Source organism: Pelodiscus sinensis, chromosome 8 (assembly GCF_052426305.1).
Source record: "Pelodiscus sinensis isolate ZL-2025 chromosome 8, ASM5242630v1, whole genome shotgun sequence".
NCBI lineage: Eukaryota > Metazoa > Chordata > Testudines > Trionychidae > Pelodiscus > Pelodiscus sinensis.
Window position 1 is genome coordinate 30,488,353 of NC_143059.1, and position 23,541 is coordinate 30,511,893.

The following is a 23,541-nucleotide window of genomic DNA, read 5'->3' on the forward strand; positions in this document are numbered from 1 at the left end:
GAAAAAATATAACAAATACCAAGTAAAGCCACATATTAAGTTTAGTTGTAAATTTATATAACCCCAAGGAGATTACCTAGATTCCTGGGGCTCTGTATGCTGGCAGTTCAGGGAGAGGCACACTGTCTCTGGTAGGTATGGGGAACCAAGGCAAACTTAGAGTCTGCCTGGCAACCATCAGGGAGTGAGATACCCTCCCAGGGAGTTCAGGAGGGGGGAGAAGCCATTTTATTTTTGGTGGAGCCTGGAGCGAGCCAAGGCAAGGGCAGGGCTGGCTGTGTGGGGAGCTGGTAAGCCCCAGGCCTACATGCAGGGTTCCCCCTGAGAACTGGCCTTTACGGACCCGAAAGCAAGATCCCTCAGCTGGGCTTTTCCTTTCTCCACTCTTGATTCCCAGTTTGTAGAGTTTGCTGGGAAACTTCCCCAGCCAGGCTGAGTTAGCCCTCCAGCTCCCTAGGTGAGAGCTCTGCTCTGTCTGCTAGTTCACGGCTGCTGCCTGCTGTGTGTGTGTCTGGGCGCTGGGCTAGGAGACTACAGTTTGGATTTTAGTACAGTTGTGTAATCTGCACCCGTTAGTGGTGAGGGGAAATCCTGGGACCGAAGCACCCTGATTCCTGCCTGAAGAGGATCCCTGCTAGCCAGGCCGGCCTGAGGCCGGCTGCGGCAGCTGGCGCCCCAAGCGGAAGGTGCGATCAGCGCCCCCGCCTGCACAGCCATCAATGGCTGTAATGTAATCATCGGGTGCCCCGGGCTGGTGGCACCCTAGGCGACCACCTCGTCTGCTTTGGCTCATGGGCCGCCCCTGCTTCTAGTAGAGATCAGCCTCTGCAATGACTGAGGAGTCCAGAGTCATCTCTGAACCTGAGGATCATTCATAGAGTTTGTGAGCGCACCATCTTTTAGTCAGTCAGTCAGGAAATTTGTTTTGGGAACCCCCTACTCCCTGAACTGTGTCCTCAAATCAGGGAGTAAGGGTTTGGGGATTTTATAACCTGCTGCATATTAAATCTGTGGAGGGACTTACCACCTTCTCCCGATTCTGAGTCCTTTGGGCTGTACTGAACCCAGTCAGCCCCACTGCTAAAGAAGAATTTTGTGGTCATAGGTCATCAAGGGCCCCAACAAAGTACACGTACCAACGGGACACTAATCTTACATTTGCTACATCAAGTCACATGACTGGGGCAAGTCACAGGTATTAGCAGCATGGGTACCAATGAACCTAAAAACAGTGTTTTACCCTGTTATGTTATATTTGTCTCCTGTTTAATATAATTATTGTGTTGAATATATTGTATGTGTTTGTGTTATTTCTTGGAAGTCTCCAACTATCTGGCAAGTAAGGAGGGATTACCCTGTGGTTAGAATTTTCCTCCCAAGCTGCCCTGGTGACCCTGCCAGGAAGGAGTGAGGGGGGTGGAGCCACCGCCAAATAAATGCATGGGGAAAAATAAAGAGGATACACCCTGCTGAGTGGGTGGCACGATCCAGAAGAATCCAGACCTGTCCATCAAAACCTGTAAGCAGACTGGCATTAAAGAAGGTAACTGGGTGGAGAGGGGGCGCTACATTTAGATCAGCAACAAGATACTTCCAATCCCAAATCTCGAGGTGTCAGTTTTGGAACCATAACACAAGTTCGATACTTTGTATACTATCTTTAGTAGAAATAAAATCTGCTTAGCCTTGCAATTATTGCTATTTTTAAATGTCTTATGGTCCAAATTGTGATGAGGAGAATAAGATAGTGAATTTCTTCCGAGAATCTTTAAAAATAAATAAATTACTGAAAAACAAACCACATTCCAGATTGAAAGGGGGTTCCTTGTGTGTTGCTCAGAGGATTTGTGAGTATTTGAGATGCTGCCACCCTCAGAAATATTAAAGAGTATGTAAACAGGAGCTAAGAAGACTTATCATGCCAGTTGGAAGAGAAGGATGTACAGAACAGCAGACACACCGCTATAAAATGTCTGGCTGCTTAGGGCAGCATTTGTTTGTATCTGCCCATGTAAAAAATCAGCAGCTCCTTAAAAAATTGTTTTGGGAAAAAGTCCTAGGATTAAAAAGTGCAATTGTAACCCTGCTGAGGAACCAACATTTGTGTGTAACAGCCTGTATGGTTCTACCTAGTAACTGGACCCAAAGCCCATTGTCATCAAAGAAAAGACTCCCACAGACAAATGGGACTAAATGGAAGAAAAGGTGGCCACCTTGGGGGATTGCCATTCCCTCCAAAAATTGGAGAGCTGGAAAGAGGGGAAGATTTAAGTGTAATTTAAACAATGTTTGTGGTATGACCTCATGTCTGTTTCCTGACAACAGGGAAAGATCCCCGGGGGTCATTCTTTAGCTCAGCTGTGCCTGCAATGAAGTGCTAAAGCATCCAAAGCTGACTAACTTTAATGTGGATGGGACAGCCACCCTCTCCCCTGCCTGAGCAGCCCTATGTCTACTGGTGTCACAAGTGGCTTATTCCTCCCAGCCTTTGTAACATAGCAGCCTGGGAGGATGAGGGCAGACCATGATGAAATCTGCAGCAATCCTGTTCTGAGCACCCACCACTCCCTGAGCCTGATTGTCTCAATGAATTATTTTAAAAGTGCTGCAGAAGCTCCCAGCCCAGCTATTGGATCTGCCAGATACAGCCCTGCCTTCCTGGTGGTAGAGCAAAGAGCCAGCCAGGAGGAGAGGCCAGGAAGAGAAGAGTGAACTAACTAGCTTTTCAATCAGTAAGGTGGAGAAGGGGGGAAGGCCTGGAGAGGAACAGCAGCATAGGTAGCTTTTGGCTGGGTGGGGAGGGGAGGGGAGAAGAGCAAGCCAAGACAAGCCAGCAAGCTGTGTGGCTGTTCACCTTTGTGTTTTGCCTTTGCTGCTGCAGTTCTGTTTTTGACAAGATGGAACCAGTATCTCAGAAGCTTTTGTAGTACTTGATGAGCCTGCAGTCCTTTCATTCCAGTGAGGGAAGGGGAGAGGAGTAAACAAAGGAAGCTGCCTGCATTGCTCTTGCTCCTGGCTAGAGGGGAGGCAGGAGAAAGTGTCCTGCTAGAATAGGAACCGGGGGAAGGGGTAAGTCCCCCCCAGCTTGCCTTAAATAGTGTCCCTGTCAGCCACTGGGCTGAAGGAAAGAAGAACTATTTTAAATTTGTTCTGAGCAATGTTAACAGGAGCTGAAGAGAGACCCATCACTTATTTTGTGGCTGGAAGAATGACAGATGCAATTGGGGCCATGGAGGTTCAGAGGTAAAGTGAGAGCAACTATGGAAGGATCTTCAAGCTTCATCAGAGGTACAGGGGGGAGCTGGAAAAAGATTCAGTTAATTTTTTTAATCATTATTTTAGTCTGTCTGTTTAGACCAAAAAGAGACAAATCCACCAGTCACGCTTAACACAAGTGTTTTGTATCTCAAACAAGTTTACAGGCAGTCCCTGGGTTACATGGATCCGACTTACATCGGATCCCTACTTACAAATGGGGTGAGGCAACCCCGCACTAGCTGCTTCCCCCCAGCAGACCAGGGAGATGCGGAGCGGCTTTTCTCAGCAGACACCTCAGTTTGAGAATAAAGGACTGAGGGAAGTGAGGTGTGGGAGAATAAAACTGAGCTCTGGAGAAATGTTTGGCTAGAGTTTCCCCTACAATATGTACCAGTTCTGACTTACATACAAATTCAACTTAAGAACAAACCTACAGTCCCTATCTTGTACGTAACCCGGGAACTGCCTGTATTTCAAACGGGTTGATTTAGTGGGATTGGTCCTGCCTAGAGCAGGGGGCTGGACTTGATGACCTTCTAAGGTCTCTTCCAGCCCTATGGTTCTATGTTCTATGATCTCTAGGAATCCTGCTGAAATAGAGGTTGCAGCACAAATATGGGAATTCAGAGAACCATAACCACAGCTTTGGGCAGATACATCTTGTTACCTCCTCGCCAGAAAACTCCAATGAAATAACCAAGGATTTCATCATTGTAGCAAATAGCCCCAAACTTTCCTGCTAGGGTTGCCTCGTGTCCAGTTTTGAACCGGACAGTCCAGTATTTGAGCTTTCTGTTCAGGAATCAAATTGAGAAAATATAAATGTCTGGTATTTTCTAAATAAGATGTAATGTAGATTGTGATGTAATGTCAAGTGTGTTCGGTATTTTTGTTGAAACCATCTGGCAACCCTGTCTCCTGCAGGTGTGGGCAAGTGGGTCATATGCACATTTTCTGAGACTGCAGGCCATTGCAAACATTTTAGACACACTTATTATAAAAGCTGACAGTATATCTGACATAACAGGATTTTTTAAAAGGCTGTTACATCTTCAAACCTGCACAACCACAGAAGCTTTTCATATTAGCAGCAGCAGTGAGGGAATGCATTCTCACATTACAGAGCACAAGAGAAAACCCTGCAGTTGCAATGAGGCTAAACTGAATCTGTATGAGATAGGAGACATCACAGCATGGTTCAAATAGTCCCTAAGCCAGTCTGAGGAAAACTAGGCCTCAGTCAATGGCCTACTTGTGACGTAAGAAAAGATGAACAACCTCCTCAAGATAATACTGTATTGTAACAGGACCATAAAGATTTCAGTTTCTTTTAGATACTTAGTAAATGCCTACATGCTAAGCCACATATACAAGTTCTGCACCAAACGACTATGTACCTGTCTATGTCCATGTGACTAGATATCAGAAAGGAACCTAAGAAGATGAACTTAGAGACTACTTTCTTCCTAAAAGGTAATGTTTCATTCAAGAAGGAAGAATGAACTACAGCCTTTGAACAGGAGGGCAAACTCTAGGCCAAACACCACTTCTGGAAATTAACTCTTTTCTCATCCCATCCCAATTTCTTCCAATAATTTTAGTCCTGGTTCTTCTGTGCTGTGACCCACACCCAACCACGTTTCCCACCACTGTTATATTCATGATATGTTTGATTACATTCCCGTGTCTGTGGCTAAATTCTTCTCCAAGAAAAAGTAACAGTGGGCTTTTGAATAAAGTACACGAGTCCCAACAGAAAACTGTTAATTAAATTTCCACCTCCCAACTTTTGCTTCTAATCTTTCCCACAAACACACCTACAGCTGGCTATCTTCCAGGAATATCTTCATGTTTTTTTTTTTAAATACCATTTTGAAATTTCAGAAATGGTTTGTGCTAGTGATAAAAAATGTACATGCACATCCACAGGGTAGATGTTCAGTCACCCATTTCTGGGGCAAAGAGCAGTTAGTGCCTGTTTCTTCATAAGTTGCTCTGTGGGAGAGGGCTTGAGTTTCACCCACACTGTACTCGTCGCAAAAGTGCTGAGAACTCAGCTACAGGCCGTCTTTGCTATAAGTCCAAGGTACGTTCCAAAAAACTTGGACTTATAGCGAAAAAACTTAAAGTGGGAATTTTTTTTCCCATGGCTGACTTCCATTTGCACAAATTGGGGAGGGGAGTGGTGTGACTTAAGAGCAGGGAATGGGAGGACTTATATATCCATTCCACACTAAAGTCCTTGATGCTTGTAGGAACTGATGTGCTATACCGGGGGCGACTGATAGCAGGGACATCTAGTATTATATGTTCACTGGAGAAGTAGTACTCAGCAATGACAATAGCATTCAAATTGCCCTCCCTTTCTTTGGTACTATTTTGTATCATTTTTATGAAGATTAAATGAAAAGAGGAAAGGGAAGGAGGGTACAATTCCATTAGATGTCAGTTTTCTCGGCTCCAAAGTCATTTTTGCAGGGTACCGTTTGCCTGCAGGCAATGATAAAGCTACTGATTAAATTTTAAAGGGGCTGTCTTTGAACCAAAGCTGAGCTAGAGCAGGAGGGGATGTATTATTTAAGTGAGGGACTGTGTGTTTTCCACCACAGTAGTGACTGTGGGATTGCTGGGCTGCACACACCGCAACAGAGTCAAAGAAGCTAGTGCCAGGGACAAGCATTACATTATACTAGAATATATGCTGAATTACCCATTTATAGCACTCTGATTGTAACTTTTAATAAAGCACAGTTACAGCTGATGTAATATTGTTAATGGCAAGCTGAGAATCCTTCGGTAGAATGAAGCTCACCTGAGCTTCTTACTTCATCCATCAGAGGACTAAATAGATTTTCCACATAAAAATATAGATCTCATGCTGCTGGGAAAAGAGGCAGCTTTAAGTGTTCCAATGTCATCTCAGCAGATCCAAGTTTGTATCCTAAGGAATAGGAATTCATGTGGTAAAATGGCTAACAATGATGAATGTCACACCTGTTTTGGAAGGTTCTTCATCATGGACACACTTGAGGGTATGTTAATAGCACTCGTCAGATGTTCCACTGTAGGTGAGCTTTCAGTGCTCAGGTTTTCTAAGAAATTTTAGGGAAAAAAAATTGTAATTCTAAAAGGATTTCCAGTGGACTAAAGTAAATGGCAAAATTCCCAGAATATATTCCTGTTTATTTTTACTAATTTCAATATGTCTTAGAAATTTTGAAACTAAAAAAAATATTGACCATCTCTGGTTCCAACGAATAAACCACCTACATTTAAAACTCAATTTCCTGTTAGAAAAAGGTATCGTGTGAGCATTCTGTGTGGTTTGGAGAAGTGGCTTGCTCTGGTTTTAAAACATGCAACATTCCATTTGACAGAGGAGGGGGAGAGGTTGGTCTCATTTTGAAGCCAGAAAAAATAGTTCTGATATTGTTGTCATCTTGATTATCATCAAAACCCAAAAGGAGCATGGTAGAATGTCATTGTTCCATTATCATCTCTCCAGAGTTGTTTCTTCAGTGCAACGACTACAGTACTAAGAATCTTTTCCGTTTTGGTAAATGTTGTTTTTTCCCTGGCAATCGCAAAGAGAAGCTGCTGAAAGAATTGGGAAATACACTTTTTAGAGTTTCTGACATCTCTTGGGAAACTTTTTACATTTAGAAAGTATTTTCCTCACATGTAGTGTGCTTACTGTGATTCTTAAATTCACTTTAGTATACAGGAACATTTGCATGAAAATAGCATCTTAAGGTTTTTTATGGGTGACTTGCAATATATTTTTAATTTAGTTATTGTTATATGTTGAATATTCCAGGTTGCTGTATTAAGAGGAGAATGCAGCACATAACTGATTACAAACATTTTCTTTTCATGTTAGGTTTCGTAACTGTCTAGATCTCCAGACGCTATTCAGAATGATGCTCCTGGATGCATTAATCTGATGTCATTATGACTCCGTGGTGCCAAGAAGCTGTTTTATTAAGGAAACGGCAAGAGACCTTTTTAATGGTTTGTTTATTTGAGATTCTAAAAACATATCCTTCCTCATCTGCATACACCGTAAAAAGAGTAACAAGTCTTACACTTATTATTAGTAAATAATCAATCTTTATTCGTATATCCTACACAAAGATGACTTCTTGTACTTTCCCTTTCCTCAGAAACTTGAAAAAAAATAGCTTGAATGTGCTGTATGGCTGAAATTACTAGATTCGACTTCTACTGGTCTGAGAAGGGAAAGCAAGTTCCAAACCAGGTGTACTTATAGAATGCCTTTTCCCACGATTGCCCTGTGTTTAAACTAGTGGACTGGCAGTTGCAACTCAGATACCTTGGCTGATCTGAATTGTTGGATTGCTAGGTCCCAAACTATTTAGGACTTTGTCAAATTCAGTATCTTAAATTGCACCTGGAAATAAACTGACAATGCAGCTCACAACGCTGTTCAATGCACTACTGTTTCAACATTGTTTCAATGTACTTCATTCAGAAAAGATTGCCCTACAAATGAGCTGCAAAATGTTATAGTGGCTGAAGTTTCTAACTGATGCTCAGGAGCTTTAGGGGGTAGCTGAGTTAGTCTGTTACAGAAAAAATACAGCAAGCAAATGGTCTGGTAGCACTTTATAGACTAACAAAACATGTAGATGGTATCATGAGCTTTCGTGGGCACAGCCACTTCTTCAGATGACCAGAGTTATGATTAGAGGATAAGATATAGTTTCATATATAGTCTCATTTAGAGTTCTGTGCACACCAATAATCTAATCTTGGGATGACTATGACATGATCCACATTTTTTTTAAAAAAGGCTATTACTTGGTAGCCATGCCTTCTTTCCCATATGTCATGCAAACCCCCAACAAAGATATCCAATTCTTTGGTTTATTATTATTATTATTATTTCAGTCAGGTCTGTACCGAGTCTCAACTGGCTTATCCTCATCCAATTATTCAGCTCCATCAACTTGATGAGATGAGCATTATTGTCAGATGAGCATCTTAGATATGGTAGCTTATATTTCCTCACTGAATCACAAGTCAGTATCTCCGAACTTTAATGATAGCCATGGATGAAACTTAAGAAGAGAAAGCTATGCTTGTTCCCTAAATATGGGTCTATTGCTCTGGAGATGGAAAGCTAGGTCCAAAATACTAGCAGCAGGTGGGAATGAATCTGAGTGAGCCAATCAAGGGGCATCATATATGTAGAGGATGTGAGTGGATAGGCAAGAGTGATGTAATTTACTCTAACTTAGATTTGATTCAGATTCAGACACGTCTGGATCAGGCCCTCTTACTAATATAACAGCCCAATTAGCGAAGGTCCCTTAACTGTCCAGGCAAATCTGCAGACTTGAAATTTCAAGACATTGTGGTAGGGGAGAGAGAAAAAAAACTTTTTTCACTTCCTTCACAGCCACCGATTAAGATTTCAACCATGCTTTGTATCATAGTCAGGATCAGAACTGGCCTTCCATCATGGTTGCTCCATCCTCCCTCCTTTCCCATTTACTCATTGACTTGGAGGGATCACATTATTCATGGCCATGGGAAAAACATATTAGCTGTGTTTTACCAGACCACCAATGGAATAACCAATGTATTGGCCACTCTTCTCTGGAGTTGTCAGAAATGAACCTGCAATACCATGGTCAGCCACTGCTTTAAAAATAATAACTAAATATAATTGAACAACTGCAATCTATGCTAAATACTGGCATTTACCTCCAACCCTCCCAAGGACCAACTCCACATTTAATAAAATTTCCATGCAACAGTAAATGCTTGGAACAGGAGCTGCCAGTCTCTGACATCAGGGGAACTTAAAAAGTGGTAAGTTAAAATGATAACCTTCAATGAAATCTGGCATTCATTCGTGTACCACCTTTCACCTTCAAGGATACCAGGAAACTATGCAGAGGAATCACTTTACCCACCAATAAAACAGTCTCCTCCGAGGCAGATTACAGGATCTCTGTGAAGGCTGCCGCTTAGAATGAGATTAGATACTGGTTTAGCAAGAGAGGTAGAGAACTGTAAAGAATCTCACTGTAACTTTCATAGGCAAACTGTTCCTATCTGAAGAAGTGGCTGTATCCACGAAAGCTCATGATACCATCTACATGTTTTGTTAGTCTTTAAAATGCTACCAGACTATTTGTTGTTTTTTAAGTTTTTCCTGTTTTCACAATGGCATTTGGGAACATGATTACAACAGGAATGAGGTTTCTAAAACCAGCTAATGCATCCAGATGTATGCAGGTAGTTTTGAAAATCTCTGCCCATAGAGCAGTTTGTCCAGATGCTGGAGCCAGTTGCCTCTCCCTGTGAAAATTACCATGGGATTTATTTTATATACATGCCAAAGCATATTTAATAACCACAAGTGGCCAGGGCTTCTATTTTATGTCTCATCCAAAATACTATCTAATGCCTTCATCAGAACAGTGCCTCTACCATCATGATGGACATTCATGTCAGGAGTGATTCTGAAGGAAGATGACAGTAAGTCATCCAACACCAAATCTGGCAGCACCCTTAATTTTTGTGGGAAGCATCCCACCAAAGAATAAAGTAAGCCTGATAATGCTCAGCTCATGTGCACTATCAAGATGACATTGTGAGGCAGCACACAGGAAGAGTTTTAGAATTAAGACCTATTAATGAATGCTCCAATTACCTTGGTTATTTGGAGCATTCAGCATGTCATCATAAAATTAATTAATAAAAAAAAAGTTACCTTAGGTTAGGATCACCTTGAAGCAATACCTTATTTTCCTGCAAATGTCTGTGTATGTAAAAGACAGAACAGAACAATGGAAACATGCAATGTGGAAGGAAAATTCTTTCTAAATAAAAAGTTTTTCCGTGAGCGATCAGTAGCTATTTTATAAGCCTGTTCCCTAGTTCATCAGCTTCAGTCTGCTATTGCAAGGCAGAGAGAAAAGAAATTAAAAAACAGAAAAAAAAGAAGTATCAGAGGGGTAGCCATGTTAGTATGAATCTGCAAAAGCAACGAGGAGTCCTGTGGCACCTTATAGACTAACAGATTTATTGGAGCATAAGCTTTCATGGGCAAAGATCCACTTCATTAGATGCATGGTCTTTGCCCATGAAAGCTTATGCTCCAATAAATCTGTTAGACTATAAGGTGCCACAAAAAAAAAGGTGACTCACAAGGTGGCTGATCACATGACTCCAAAACAAGATTCTCTTTAGCTGAAGTTAATCATATGACCCTTGTTTTACTGCTGCTGCATAAAGACTGCCTGAGGATCCAGCCCATGAGACGTTAGATTCTCACTCATCTCCACTTTACCAAAGATATCATACTTCCAGAGTACTTGCAAGACCATGGTTAATTAAATCAATAAACCACAAGTTGAAAGTCTGGCCACATGCCACATTTTTACTAACATGTTGTTCAGGATGTAGCATTAACAGCTGTTATTGTATCTGTGTGGGGGAGGCCAGGCAAGAAGAGACAAGGAGGAGAGGAGCTGCCGAATGAACAGCGCAAATCAACTGATTTTCAATTAACAGCTCAAATAAAAACGAAATGCCTTTAGTACTCAGCCTCCAAAGCCCCAATACTCTTAAATAAGGCAAGTACCTGGCCATTCTACAGATTCATTACATCAACTTCATTTTAAGCAAAACTGAATCATGCTTATTTAACAAGCTCTTCTTCACAGCAGCAGTTTCTCTTCAGGATTAGAAAGTTTAGAGATAAGTTGCATCCATGAGGTTCAAACTGGGATTCATGCCTTCCAACCCCGGCTATGTATTGATTGCATATGTACTAGTGTCATGGTTATTGAGCAAACTGCCCTGTAGATCCTTTTTAGTCCCTCCCTTGGCAAAATCATGTGATTCTACCCCTCAGGGGCTGCCTCCCATAGATCCAGCCATAATCTCCCACCTATGTTACCATGGCAGGCCCAGCTCAGTTAGCATTTATAAGGCCCCTCTAGGGTACTGTGACCAGTGAGTTGTTTGAAGTGACTCAAAGGCAGTGTCTTCAAAACAAGTGTCCCGGGACAGGACTCACTACTGTGGCACCTCCTGCTGGCAGCTCCAGGGAATTAGTTCGATCGTCGGCAGGGGTCCTCCTTCTGGCTGGTGTGTCTAGACTACTGAGTTTTGTCGACAAAAGTGAACTTTTGTCGACAAAACTATACCAGCGTCTACACTACCACTGAGTTCTGTCGACATAACGTCGACAGAACTCAGCAGTTTTGTCGACGCTGGTATACCTCATTTTACGAGGCATAACACCTTCTGTCGACAGAGTTCTGTCGACAGCAGGTGTTATTGCCTGTAGGGTTGCGTCTAGACTACAGGGTTCTGTCGGCAAAGCAGCTTGCTTTGTCGACAGAATTCAATGTGTCTGGACGCTCTTTGTCGACAGAAGTTTTGTCGACAGGTACCGTCGACAAAACTTCTGTCGACAAAACCTGGTAGTCTAGACATACCCTCACATTCTGGACCCATGTCGCTCCCAGACCACAGCGTCCTTTTCAGCATATTGCCCTCTGGCAGTGCCCTCCCCAGTGGTCTCTTGTCCCCCTTCCAGGGGTATCAGCAGAACTCAGTTTCACCTGGTTCTGTGGCAACTGTAGCCCCAAAGCCTAATGGCTCTGCTTCAGGGCAAGCCACTGTCTGTATGGGCCACACCCCCTCCTGAGGTGGGAGGTTATCAGCAGTTCCCAGTTTCACCTGCCACTGTAGCTAACCATGACCCTAACATGTAGCCCTATTGTCTCAGGGGCAAGCCACAGTTTGTACAGGCCACTATTCTTTGTGGCAAGGTGTGGCATAAAGGGGAAAGAGGAGAAATTCACTACTATCCCACTACTCTGGCTCTGAGCCCAGGGACCCTCTGGCAGCAGCCTCATCCTGCCCTCTTTACTCTCTCCTGTTCTATGGGCCTCTACCCGCATTACTCTTGCATCTCATTGACCCTTGTATCAGGCTAGAGCCCCGTCTCTAGTTCCCCTGAGTCTGCCCAGCCCTGCTCTAACATGCGTTTTAGGGAACTGGTCCTGTACCCTCCCTGGTGAGGGTGGGTGCAGAACCAGTTGGTGGGTGCAGGACCAATGGCTCTCTCTGTTGGGCAGCTCCTTATATGCAGAGCTCCCCCAGCAAGCTGCCTTCTGCTAGGCTACAAAAAAGCCTCTCATGATTGGCCAGCACTGTGATTTAGCCCACACCCAGATATTGTAGGGCAGCTGCCCCACCACAACCAGGCATTATTTATTAATTCTCTCTAAGGTATAAGCATTTACAGCAAAGGGTACAAAGATCTCCCGCTACCAACTGAGCTAGGAGAAGCAAATGGTGCCCTTTTGCTATCTCACTATCTTTCTGTGGGTATGTCTACATGGCAATTGCAAGTGTAGCTCATGTAGAGATACCCAAGTTAGTTTTAATTTAGCTAGCTCAGGTACAGAGGAGGGAAGCTGCAGCAGCACATCACTGTAGACTAGTTCTACACAGGTTCTGGGCATGTGCTGCTGCAGCTCCACTACTGCGTTACCAGTGCTAGCTAGGTTGGGTATGTGTATATGAGCTCTATCACCCCCAGAGATTGCAATGTAGATGTAGTCTGGGTCTCCTTGCATGCCTGTCAGCTGTCATAGCACGCTCTGATAAGCCTCTCAAAATTCACTCTGACCCCTTCCCTTTTCTAGGATCCTTTCATGGTGCAATGGTGCAGACTCTCCTTTGATCCTAGCCTGACCTTTGGGAAGAATAAACCATTCCATCCTAGAAGGAGCCCAATAGAGTGTACTTCCCAGTAAACAGCTTTCCCACTCTTACCTGTGTCATTGTTTTGCTTTTCCTCTAACAACCCCTTTTGATCTAACTCCATACCAAGTAACCTATCAGAAACACACAGCGGCCTGGACTATATTCATAAAGAATAATATAAATATTTCAAGTTCATTGCGATTGGTTTCGAGGAGAGTCTTGTGTTTACACTTAGGTGCTAGATTTCTTGGAAATGTCAAAGGTTTTGCTTATGCACCATGAAGGAGGAGTAAAAGGAGGATCAGGAATGTTAGGCCGCATAATTGTAGCCATTGTCTCATCTGATTCCAAAATATTCTTTTGTAAGAGTACACAGATCTGCAGTACACAGTTAAATTCTCATCTGTACAAGTATGACTGAGCTAAGGTACATATAAAAATAGTTACTTCATGTGATGTAAGTGTAAAGCACTTAAGCTAACAAATTTCAAAGCCTTAAGTTACAATTTATCTTTCCTCCTGCCTCAGAATTTCTACATGATGATTTTTCTAATCCACTACTTATGAGATCTGCATATGTTCAAGCAATGACATCTCATGTTTGATTTCACACACATTTATGTCTAGTCAAAGGCTATCTGTGCTTTGTTTAAGACACACACCCCTCCACTCCAATCAGTCTGTGATACATCTAAGTTCATTTTAAGTCCTCTTCATGCTTAGCTTGAGGTACTTCCTCAATCACTTTAAGATTTTTCTATGTTCAATGTTAAGACTCCCCTGTGTGCAATCAAGGCACTTTTGTGTTGAGTCTGAAACATTTCCCTATGTTCAAAATTATGTTTGAGCCATATCTCTCCCGGTATATAAATGGGGAAAGCAATCTTTATAGAAAAGGCACATTTCAATGAAGATGATAAGTCTTCCTAATGCTCTCAAATCCTGTTGGCTTTCTTTCCTAGGATATTTTTTCCCTCACAATGATCTTCATGGTAGAAGTATTTTGAAAGTACATTTTCATGTCTCCTAAAAATAATCAGTGTTTAATTTTCTCTCCCCAACCATGCCTAGTTTGAGTCCTTGTGCTATTCACACCTCGCCCTAGTACAAAAAATTTTGTTAAAGAGTGGGATGCAACAACTAAAACCAGTTTTTCAATAGCCAAATTTATTTTTTCCTTTGCAAAAATTCTGATTGAAGAAAAGCAGGATTATGATTATTTTTTAAAACTTTAATAAAATATTAATAATATAGGTGAAAGTACATCCTACATAATGGCATGGTACTAAAATTTTGCAAAACAGTTCTGAGTCTCACCCATAACCCATGGAGTCAGAAATATAAACTATGAAACTTAAGCTGCAGGAGGAGAAAAGGAGGGAATGCTTCAGGTTCAAGATAAAAAGCACTACTTCTCATCTAAACCCATCCTTTTATTTTTAAGCTCTTCCTCATTTAAGTGATGTTTACTGTTAGCTCAATGTAGTAATTCAGTTTTGGTTTCATATGCACTATGAAACATGTCATGAACATGAAATTGGGCGCATTTGGTCAGTGACTGTCCGCACAGACAGAAGAACCTTTCACATTTAGCATCTTCTCTAGGTATCCCATTGTGCTTCACAAACCACGCACCTACGGCAGTGACTTTCAACCAGGGGTACACCAAGACCTTTGTTAGAAAAAAAAAGAAAAGGCTGCCCAGAGGCAGATGAGGTAGAAGGGCACCTTTACTGCTGATACCTGTTCTGTCTCAGATCCCCCCTACCTGGGATGTGAATGAGCAACAAATTAACCCCAAGTACACCTTTTTATCCTAGTTAATATGTAAATACACTTATCAATTATATCACTTTTAAGCCCTAAGTTAGTAATGTAAATACTCATATAATGCATAATCATAACCATGTGATGAATATAATTATACCCATCCCTGTTTACTGTTTACAGCTTTTAGTTGATGTCAGTAGTTCTCACAGCCCAAAACTCCTTGTATCAGCAACATAGAAGGGGGAAAGGCTACATGACCCTGAATGTATACTTCAGCGTGAATGGGAACAGATAACGGGGTGTCAAGGCTATTCTCCACTTTGGCACTACAAATGCAGAAGGTGGGGGCCTGAAAGAGAGCTTCAAAACCTTGCCTCTACAGGCTCTGATTACAAAAACTTCCTTCCAGAATCACAATACACAGGTTTTTGGGAATTTCACTGCCACCATCAAGTGCTTTTTGATCTCTAAAAAACAGGGGTGAACACTTGAAACCAGGGGTACTCAAGCTCTTTTGCCCAAAGGAACTTGAAAAAGAAAAGAGAAAAACAAGCTGCAGTCTCTGGTAGCTGACCCCTCATAGAGGCATGTAGATACACATAGACAGAACTTCCAAGACATAAGAATCAAATCACCCCCTTAAAAGAAGTTATTTTTATTACAAAACAAAAGATAAACTTGATAAAGCATACTTAATTGCTAGATGTTACAGGGCAACCAAGAAATAGAAATTTAAAAAACAGAGAAAAAAAACTGGCACAATGCTTAGATGGTAAGGGGAGAGGGGAAGCATAGATACACACAGAGCATTTAAACCAAACCACAAACTAAAGAAAAATTACCCTGAATGCGATTGGGCTCACATTTCCCTGGTACTCACTTCTAATTTTTCTCTTTGTTCAGCCTACTCTCAGGCCCTGAATTCTGCTGGGGGGGGCGGGGGGGGGCGACATGGTAGTCCTGCCTGGGTTTAAATCATTCGGGCTGTGTCTAGACTGGCCAGTTTTTCTGGAAAATCAGACGCTTTTCTAGAAAAACTTGCCAGCTGTCTACACTGGCCGCTTAAATTTCCACAAAAGCACTGACTTCCTACTGTAAGAAATCAGTGCTTCTTGCGGAAATACTATTCTGCTCCCGTTCAGGCAAAAGTCCCTTTTGCGCAAAGCTTTTGCGCAAAAGGGCCAGTGTAGACAGCTCAGATTTGTTTTCCGCAAAAAAGCCCCAATCGCAAAAATGGCAATCAGGGCATTTTTGTGGAAAAGCATGTCTAGATTGGCATGGATGCTTTTCCGCAAAAAGTGCTTTTGCGGAAAAGCTTCCAAGCCAATCTAGATGCTCTGTTCCAAAAATGCTTTTAACAGAAAACTTTTCCGGTAAAAGCATTTCCAGAAAATCATGCCAATCTAGACGCAGCCTCGGTGTCTCTCAACTCCTGGTATTAACTCTCCCACACACAAAAAAGCAGCCAGGGAATCTATATCCAATTCAAATTTCAAGCCTCTGTCTCGATTGACTCTCCCAGCCCCTTGGCTGACACCTTTGCTAGGTACATAAATTAATCCCTTTGGCTACGTCTAGACTGCAGTGCTTTTCCAGGATAGCAGAGGTACCCCGGAAAAGCAATGCTGCATCCAAGGAACATGTTTGTTTTTCCAGAAAAAAAATTCAGAGTGGACGCATTCTTTCGACATCCCTGTAAACCTTATTTTACAAGGAAGAAGTGATGGCTCAAAAGAGCAGGTTTTTCCAAAATTTGGTGCCGTGTAGACGTGTCAAATTTTGGAAAAGCCTCTTTCGAAAGAAAAGCAGAAAAAGATACACAAATTGTAGTCTAGATGTAGCTATAGTTACTGGGTGCTGGTCAGCACTCCCCCTGTTCATGACAGAGGGTAAAGGAGGATAGCATGATTAACACATCATAGACTGTTCATGAAAAGTTACATCCTGGGTACAATTAGGTGCTTATCTATCCCAAGCAAGCAGGGAAGGAGGAATCAAAACAACCCTGTAAATCAATAAAATCAAGGTCTGCCTGTGCTGTTCCCCATTACCATGGTCGCATTTACCAAGACCCCTTATTTAACCCGTATACACCCCCAACAACCTTCTATAGAGTAAATCAACTCATCTGGTTATTTGCCTAGTTTTACAACAGGCCAAATAAAAAGCACTAGCAAAATCACTACAAATAAAAATTTCATACAATGCCTTGTTTATACAGCTCTGTATGCCATACACTGAAATTAAATGCAATATTTTTATTCCAATAAATGTATTTTATATTTGTATGCTAAAATGAGAAAGTAAGTACTTTTGCAGTTATAGCATACTTGGCACGTTTGTATTTTTATGTCTGATTTTTAAGCAAGTCATTTTTAAATGAGGTGCAGCTTGGGTTACACAAGAGAATCTGACTCTCACAGGGGGTACCGTAGTCTGGAAAGGTTAAGAGCCACTGATCCAGAGCACCAAGGAAGTTGTAACAAATCCATTAATAGCCTCTCATCAGTACATATTCATGCAGGAATCACGCATGTCATAGTAGTGGGCAGCATGAGAACGGTACACTTTGCCAGGGAAGATAGAAGAATCCTCCCCCCGCCATACACACACATACACACAAAAAATTATTCCACTGCCTGGTCTGCTGGCTGGAGAGATCAAAATCATTCAAAGATTCACCCTCCAATTGCCATTTCCCAAAAGGCTCTCTTTACATAGTGACCCTTCTGTCAAGAATGAGAAATATGCCACTCAGCAGACTCAGCCTGGAGAGGAAAGAGCCATGCACTCTGGCTTAGTGTGTTGCTGCTCACTCATTCCACTGGTGAACACATTTGGTGTCCTATGTGACCAGAGGAAAAATCTCTTCAGGGTCCTTCTAGGTTGCCACAGCTACAAGTTTTGTTCCACTACAACAGAGGGCCTTGTTCGCCACATGCCAAGCCTTCTTCACTTCAGAAATGATACACTGAAATGTGCTGTAATTATTATTTTAGGTCTCAAAACCAGGAGGAACCGAGAAGGCTAAAAAGTGTCACACAGGCTTCTTGCAAACATGACACAAACTGGCTTGGGGGCAAATTAACACAACTGGAAGAATTTGCTTGGTCTCATCAAAGTAATGAAATGTGATATGTGCCAGAGAAGGCAAACCCAGGGACTCTTCCCACTGTGTGGTTGTAGCAACACTCTTTAGACAAATGACTCCCTGATTTATTTCAAATGTGCTCTGGGATTCAGGGTGTTGTATAGGATAGGGACAGAACAGCTCTGTAGCCATATAAATAGATTCACTTATTGCAGAAGGAAACACAGGTCTTTTTTCTCCCCCTTTCTCCCTCCATGCTAAGCTATTGCTATTATAATTTATTTATGCCCAGGATAGTAGGCTTATTATAGAATATAAGGATAAAGAGCCCTCCCACAAAGCGTTCATGGCCTACATAGACAAAATACAAGGGGAGGTTGGGCTGCAACACAAATCACCATGACTGAAGAGAGAAGCCTAACATGGGTCATGTTTGGGTATGTCTACACTAGCTCGTTAATTTGAACTAGGTAGGCAAATAAGGCAAGCAGAGTTGCAAATGAAACCCGGGATTTAAATATCCCAGGTTTTATTTGCATGTTCCGGTCCGGCCGCCATTTTTTAATCCCCCTTAGTTCGAACGAACTGCCCGCGGCTACACACGGCAGTTTAAAGTTAATCCGAACTAAATCCTTAGTTCGGATTAACTGTTACACCTCATTGCAGGAGAAGTAACAGTTATTCCAAACTAAGAACTTAGTTCGGATTAACTTCTGACTGTCGCGTGTAGCCGCAGGCAGTCAGTTCGAACTAAGGGGGATTTAAAAATGGCATCCACCTGGGAACATGCAAATGAAGCCCGGGATATTTAAATCCTGGGCTTCATTTGCAAGTTTGAATGCCTACATTGGCTACCCTAGTTCGAACTAGGGGGCTAGTGTAGACATACCCTTAGAGCCAGGACTTTGGCTTGAACTGGACTTTATTTTGCATTCTTTCCTTTCTAGTTTAGTGAGAGCTTAGGGTTACAAACCTCCTGATGTTGGCTCCAAATTCCATTCCCATTTTGTCACTCTGGAAAGATGGCATGCTCTCCTGCCATGGCGATTCTTCGAACAATGTTAAACTATTTTAACCAGCCGCCCACCGCTTGCCTCTCCTGTCTGACGTAGGCTGCCTTCTTGGGTGGGGAGAGGGACTGGTGGAAAGGGGGGGAGCCAGTCACCAATGAACTCCAGCGATATCTAGGAAGTGGAGTGGTCCTTAACTGTGCTTTAGCACAGCTGAAACAAAAGCCAGGACTATGTAGCACTTTAAAGACTAACAAGATGGTTTATTAGGTGATGAGCTTTCATGGGCAAGACCCACTTCCTCAGTTCAAATACAGCTGGCTTAGAGTATTTCAGTCCTCTAGTTGTTCCAACTGGCAGAAATATGCCTTAAAGCACCTCTTCTTTCCACACATACACATACACTGTGGCAAGTACAGTGCAGACAGATCCAGTGACCAGGCCCTGTGTAGGAGAGTGAGACAGAGTGGTGCTTTAATCTCAAACCTAGCTTTAATTCGAATATTACAGGTATGCAATCTGTTGATTAGATATAAAGAGGGACCAGTCAATGTATCATCACAAAGCTGAACTTTCCTAGAAAGTTCAGTCTCAGCTTTGATCTGCAAGTTCTCTCCATTCTCTTTCTAAGAGTTCCTCTTGCCAGGTACAATGAGCTATGAGATACATAACTTGGCTTAAGATACATTAAACCCAGGGGCATCATTTCAGGTTTGGTTGGAAGGGGACAGTTTTAAGCATAATTCCAGGGGCTAGCTAGGCACTTGAACGCTCTAGTTTTCTGGCAGATAATTTAGCAGTTGCTGACAGGAGCCCTGCATCTAATTCCTATATAAAACAAAGACAAATAAATATGAGACCCACTCAGCTCTAACAAAATGTTCTAAGATCTTGTGGCAAGTCATTAAGGGATACAGTTAGGTATACAATTTTAATATAGATTCTTACTTTTTTACTAACTCTGTGGAAGGAGAGAAAAAGCCCATCAGAATTCCTGGGTTCTGCCTCAGCCCTGGGAAGAAAGTAGGGTTTAGTGTGTTACAGCAAGGGCAGATACATCTGGGTTCTTGTATGTAAGAACAACAGAATGGCCAGAATGGTTCAGACCAAAGGTCCATCTAGCCCAGTATCCTATCCTCTGACAATAGCAAATGCCAAGTGTGTCAAAGGCAATGAACACAACAGGTAATCATTGGATGATTCATTCCATCACACATTCCCAGCTTCTGGCAAACAGATGATGAGACCTTGCAAAAGATATGTGACCATGCTGGATAATAGCCATTGAGCTATTCTTCATTAATGTATCTAGTTCTTTTTTGAACTCTGTTAAAGTCTTGGCCTTCACCACATCCTCTGACAAGGAGTTCCGCAGGTTAACTGAAGAAATACTTCCTTCTCTGTATCTTTTCCAAATGCAATATATATATTTTTAAGATGGGGTGACGAAGCCTGCATACAGAATTCAATATGTCGGCATATAATGGATTTATATAGGGGCAATGATATTCTCTGTCTTATTATCTATCCCTTTCTGATGATCTAGCCACATCTACCATTTTGTTCCCCAGTCACCCTGTTTTGTGAAATCCCTTTGTAGCTCTTTGCAGTCTGCTTTGGACATAGTTATCTTGAATACATTTTGTATCATCTGCAAATTTTGCCAACTCACTGTTTACCCTTTTTTTCTAGATAATTTATGATTATGTTGACTAGCACAACAGACCCCTGGGGGGACACAATTTACTTCTCACCATTTATTCCCATCCTTTGTTTCCTGCCTTTTAACTGGAGTGCCTGACAATGCTTTCAGGATCATTAAAGTAAATTAAGGATCATTAAATGGCAAACTTTATCACACTGTCTCTTTTTATAAACAAATTCTCTTCCCCAAAAGCCCTGCTATGCCCAGCCTCCAAATTCGTCACAGATCACACTCAGGCCGTATAGTAGTTAAGAGCTCTGCCTGGGGCTAGAGTGAGTAGACCAGGGGTGGCCAATCAGTTAGAGATGAAGAGCCAAAACAGCTGTGGATAGAGTGCAAAGAGCCAGGTATTATATATTTATTTTATATATCAATCAATCGATCAATAAACAGATAGCTATAGTACACAAAATGTAGTGATAAAAATAACATTACAGGACATTTCGGACAAAAAACAATATAAAAATCTCTAGTCACTTAAAAAAATCATGGCCAGTCCATAGATCTTCAGAGAACTTGACAAAGAACAAACATCAATTAAAAACACCCCAAACCTTTAAAAACACCGCAATATTCTCACCCTAAAAAAAACCATCCTCAGCATGTATTTTAAATTTAACACTACTGCCCTATTACGTCCTGTGAGCTTTTTAAAATTAAACAGAACTAAGATGTAAATTAGCACAATTTGAAGTGCCTGCTTTACTCCAGCTTGTTGATTTCCGGTATGGTTTCCTCATTTTTTTACTTATGAAGATTATGGCTTTTTTATAGTTCTAAAAATTCAGGTCTGTCCCAGACTGCAAATACAAGAGGTTCAAAAACAGTAAGGGAGAGACTCATATCTCAGAATAATTGCTTCAGCTTGGCAAACAATAGCCTTTGAATTTTCTTTAAAAAAACAGTGTAAACCAGGTACATGCTGATTCTTTTTTTGCCCTGGAATTTAAATATGACATCTGTGTTGGCTGCCTTATTCTGCATCCATGAAGACTTTGAGTTTAAGATGCTTCAGTCCCCTGCCTGCACTCTAACCCAATCTCCCTTCTCTCTTCCCAGAGCCAGGCACCCCCAGTCCCCCGCTCTAAGCCAATGCCCCACCCCTTCCCCAGAGTCAGGCACCCCCATCCCTCCGCTCTAACCCAATCCTCCTCCTGTCCCCCTGAGCCAGGCACTCGCAGGCCCCCTGCTCTAACCCAATGCCATCTCTCTCCCACAGAGCCAGACATTCCCATCCCTTCCCCCTCTAATCCAATCCCCTTACTCTCCCCCAGAGCCCAGCCCCCCTTCACTCTAACCCAATGCCTGGTCCTGAAGCTGCCGCCATCGCCATGCGCTTCTCCCTCCAGGCACTGGGGCGCGTGCACAGAGCAGCCAGCCATGAGCAGTCCAGGCACACGGCTCAGAATTAGCAAGAGCTGCATTTCTTTAAGCAAAGAGCTGTATGCAGCTTGAGAGCCATGGGTTGGCCACCCCTGGAGTAGATCCCAAGTACAAAATTCAGGAGCACCGAGAGCCCCCCTACATGGCACCCCTGATTAAACCCAACACAATTATAAATGATCAACCTCTAACAGGTCAGCACTTGCCACTCACACATGGCACTTTTCTCTGACTAATAGTACCTGCAATCGCTAAGCTCTTTTCATCAGGACAACACCCACCTCTCACAAGCACCACCCTCCAGCCAATGGCTCTCTTGGTGGATCTTCAGTGACTCAATCTTCTGGCTGAGCCACCTACATTATCCCCCCTTCCAGGGTACACTGTCCAACGAGGCCTATCTCAAAGCCCTCAGGAGTGTTCTGTAGCTCTCATAGGGCCCTGGTCCTCAGTCGAACCAAGGGGCCTATCTCAGCACCCTAGCTGGTGAGCTTACATGTGAAGGTTCCTGCTCTGGGATGGAGCATCACCACCAGGGCTTCCTCCCCGGAGGCTCTTCACCTGCCATTTAGTCTTCTGATTAGGAATGTTAAGTATCAGTTAATTAATCATGTAGTCGATGGAATTTCCATTGGCTACGCGATTTGTCAATAAAGAGGGGCACTGTGGCTGCTGGGCTTTTACTACATTTAAAGTACAGAGCTGCAGCGGGTTAGCTCTCAGGGGCAGCTGAACAGTCCTGGCTCACTCCACCCCAGGACCACTATGCTGTGAACTTTAAATGTAGTAAGAACCCAGCTTTTCACTTCTAACACTAATTACTTTTATTTTTATTGCAATAGATATCAGAGGCCTGAGTCAGGATTCAGAATCCCATAGTGCCAGGTGCTACCATACAGAGTTTAAACTCTAATGCCCATCCACCACCCCACAAAAAAAAAGTACATAGGTTAGAGCAGATGGGCGCAGCACAGACGCAAAATAAGGATTGTGATGTTTTCCAATACACCTGCCATAATTCCTTATATGTAGGGACTAATTCCAAATCCACAAAACAAAAGGAGCCTTTCCTTTGCCTTCAACAGGTATTGGACCTGATCCTGTGTATATTCTGTATACTTGTGTGGACAGTGTGAAACTTCATATAACCCGTACATTTAATGATATATGAGTATAGCAATTAAGCATGAAGACAGACATTATCCCGTGGCTCTCATTATTTTAGCATGTTTCCAGTGATTTATTGTTGTTCTGCATAATCTGAGAATTGCTACTGATCTTAGGGGGGGAAATTCACTGTTTCAGCTCCAGGTTCAGCATTCACTCTCTCTGAGGAGGTTCAGCATTAGGTGCTGAATAAAATCCAGTTCTATCTGCATTCTCCTGTGGTCTGAAGTGTAACGCTCCATTATGGAATCCAGAATTGCAGCATTCAGGGCAAATAAAACAAGGTACTAGACCGGAGTGGACAATCATTTTTAAAAGGAGGCCACTTCACAAACTTCTGAAGTGTCCCCAGGCCACCCTGGAAGGGGCAGTGTAACAATATGTTTTTTCTGTATTGG

At 42.5% G+C, this 23,541-nt stretch overlaps 1 long non-coding RNA gene across 2 annotated transcripts; it reads left to right on the forward strand.

The window, feature by feature from the left end:
* Nucleotides 1-2,819: 2,819 nt before the first annotated feature.
* LOC106732339 (uncharacterized) lies at nt 2,820-13,082 on the forward strand. Of its 2 annotated transcripts, none has more exons than XR_001368615.4 (4): nt 2,820-3,288; nt 7,139-7,269; nt 10,733-10,868; nt 12,957-13,082. It is a non-coding gene; the product is annotated as an uncharacterized LOC106732339 (long non-coding RNA). The 2 variants fall into 2 exon arrangements; XR_012905602.2 differs by having other exon boundaries at nt 10,738-10,868.
* Nucleotides 13,083-23,541: the final 10,459 nt, after the last annotated feature.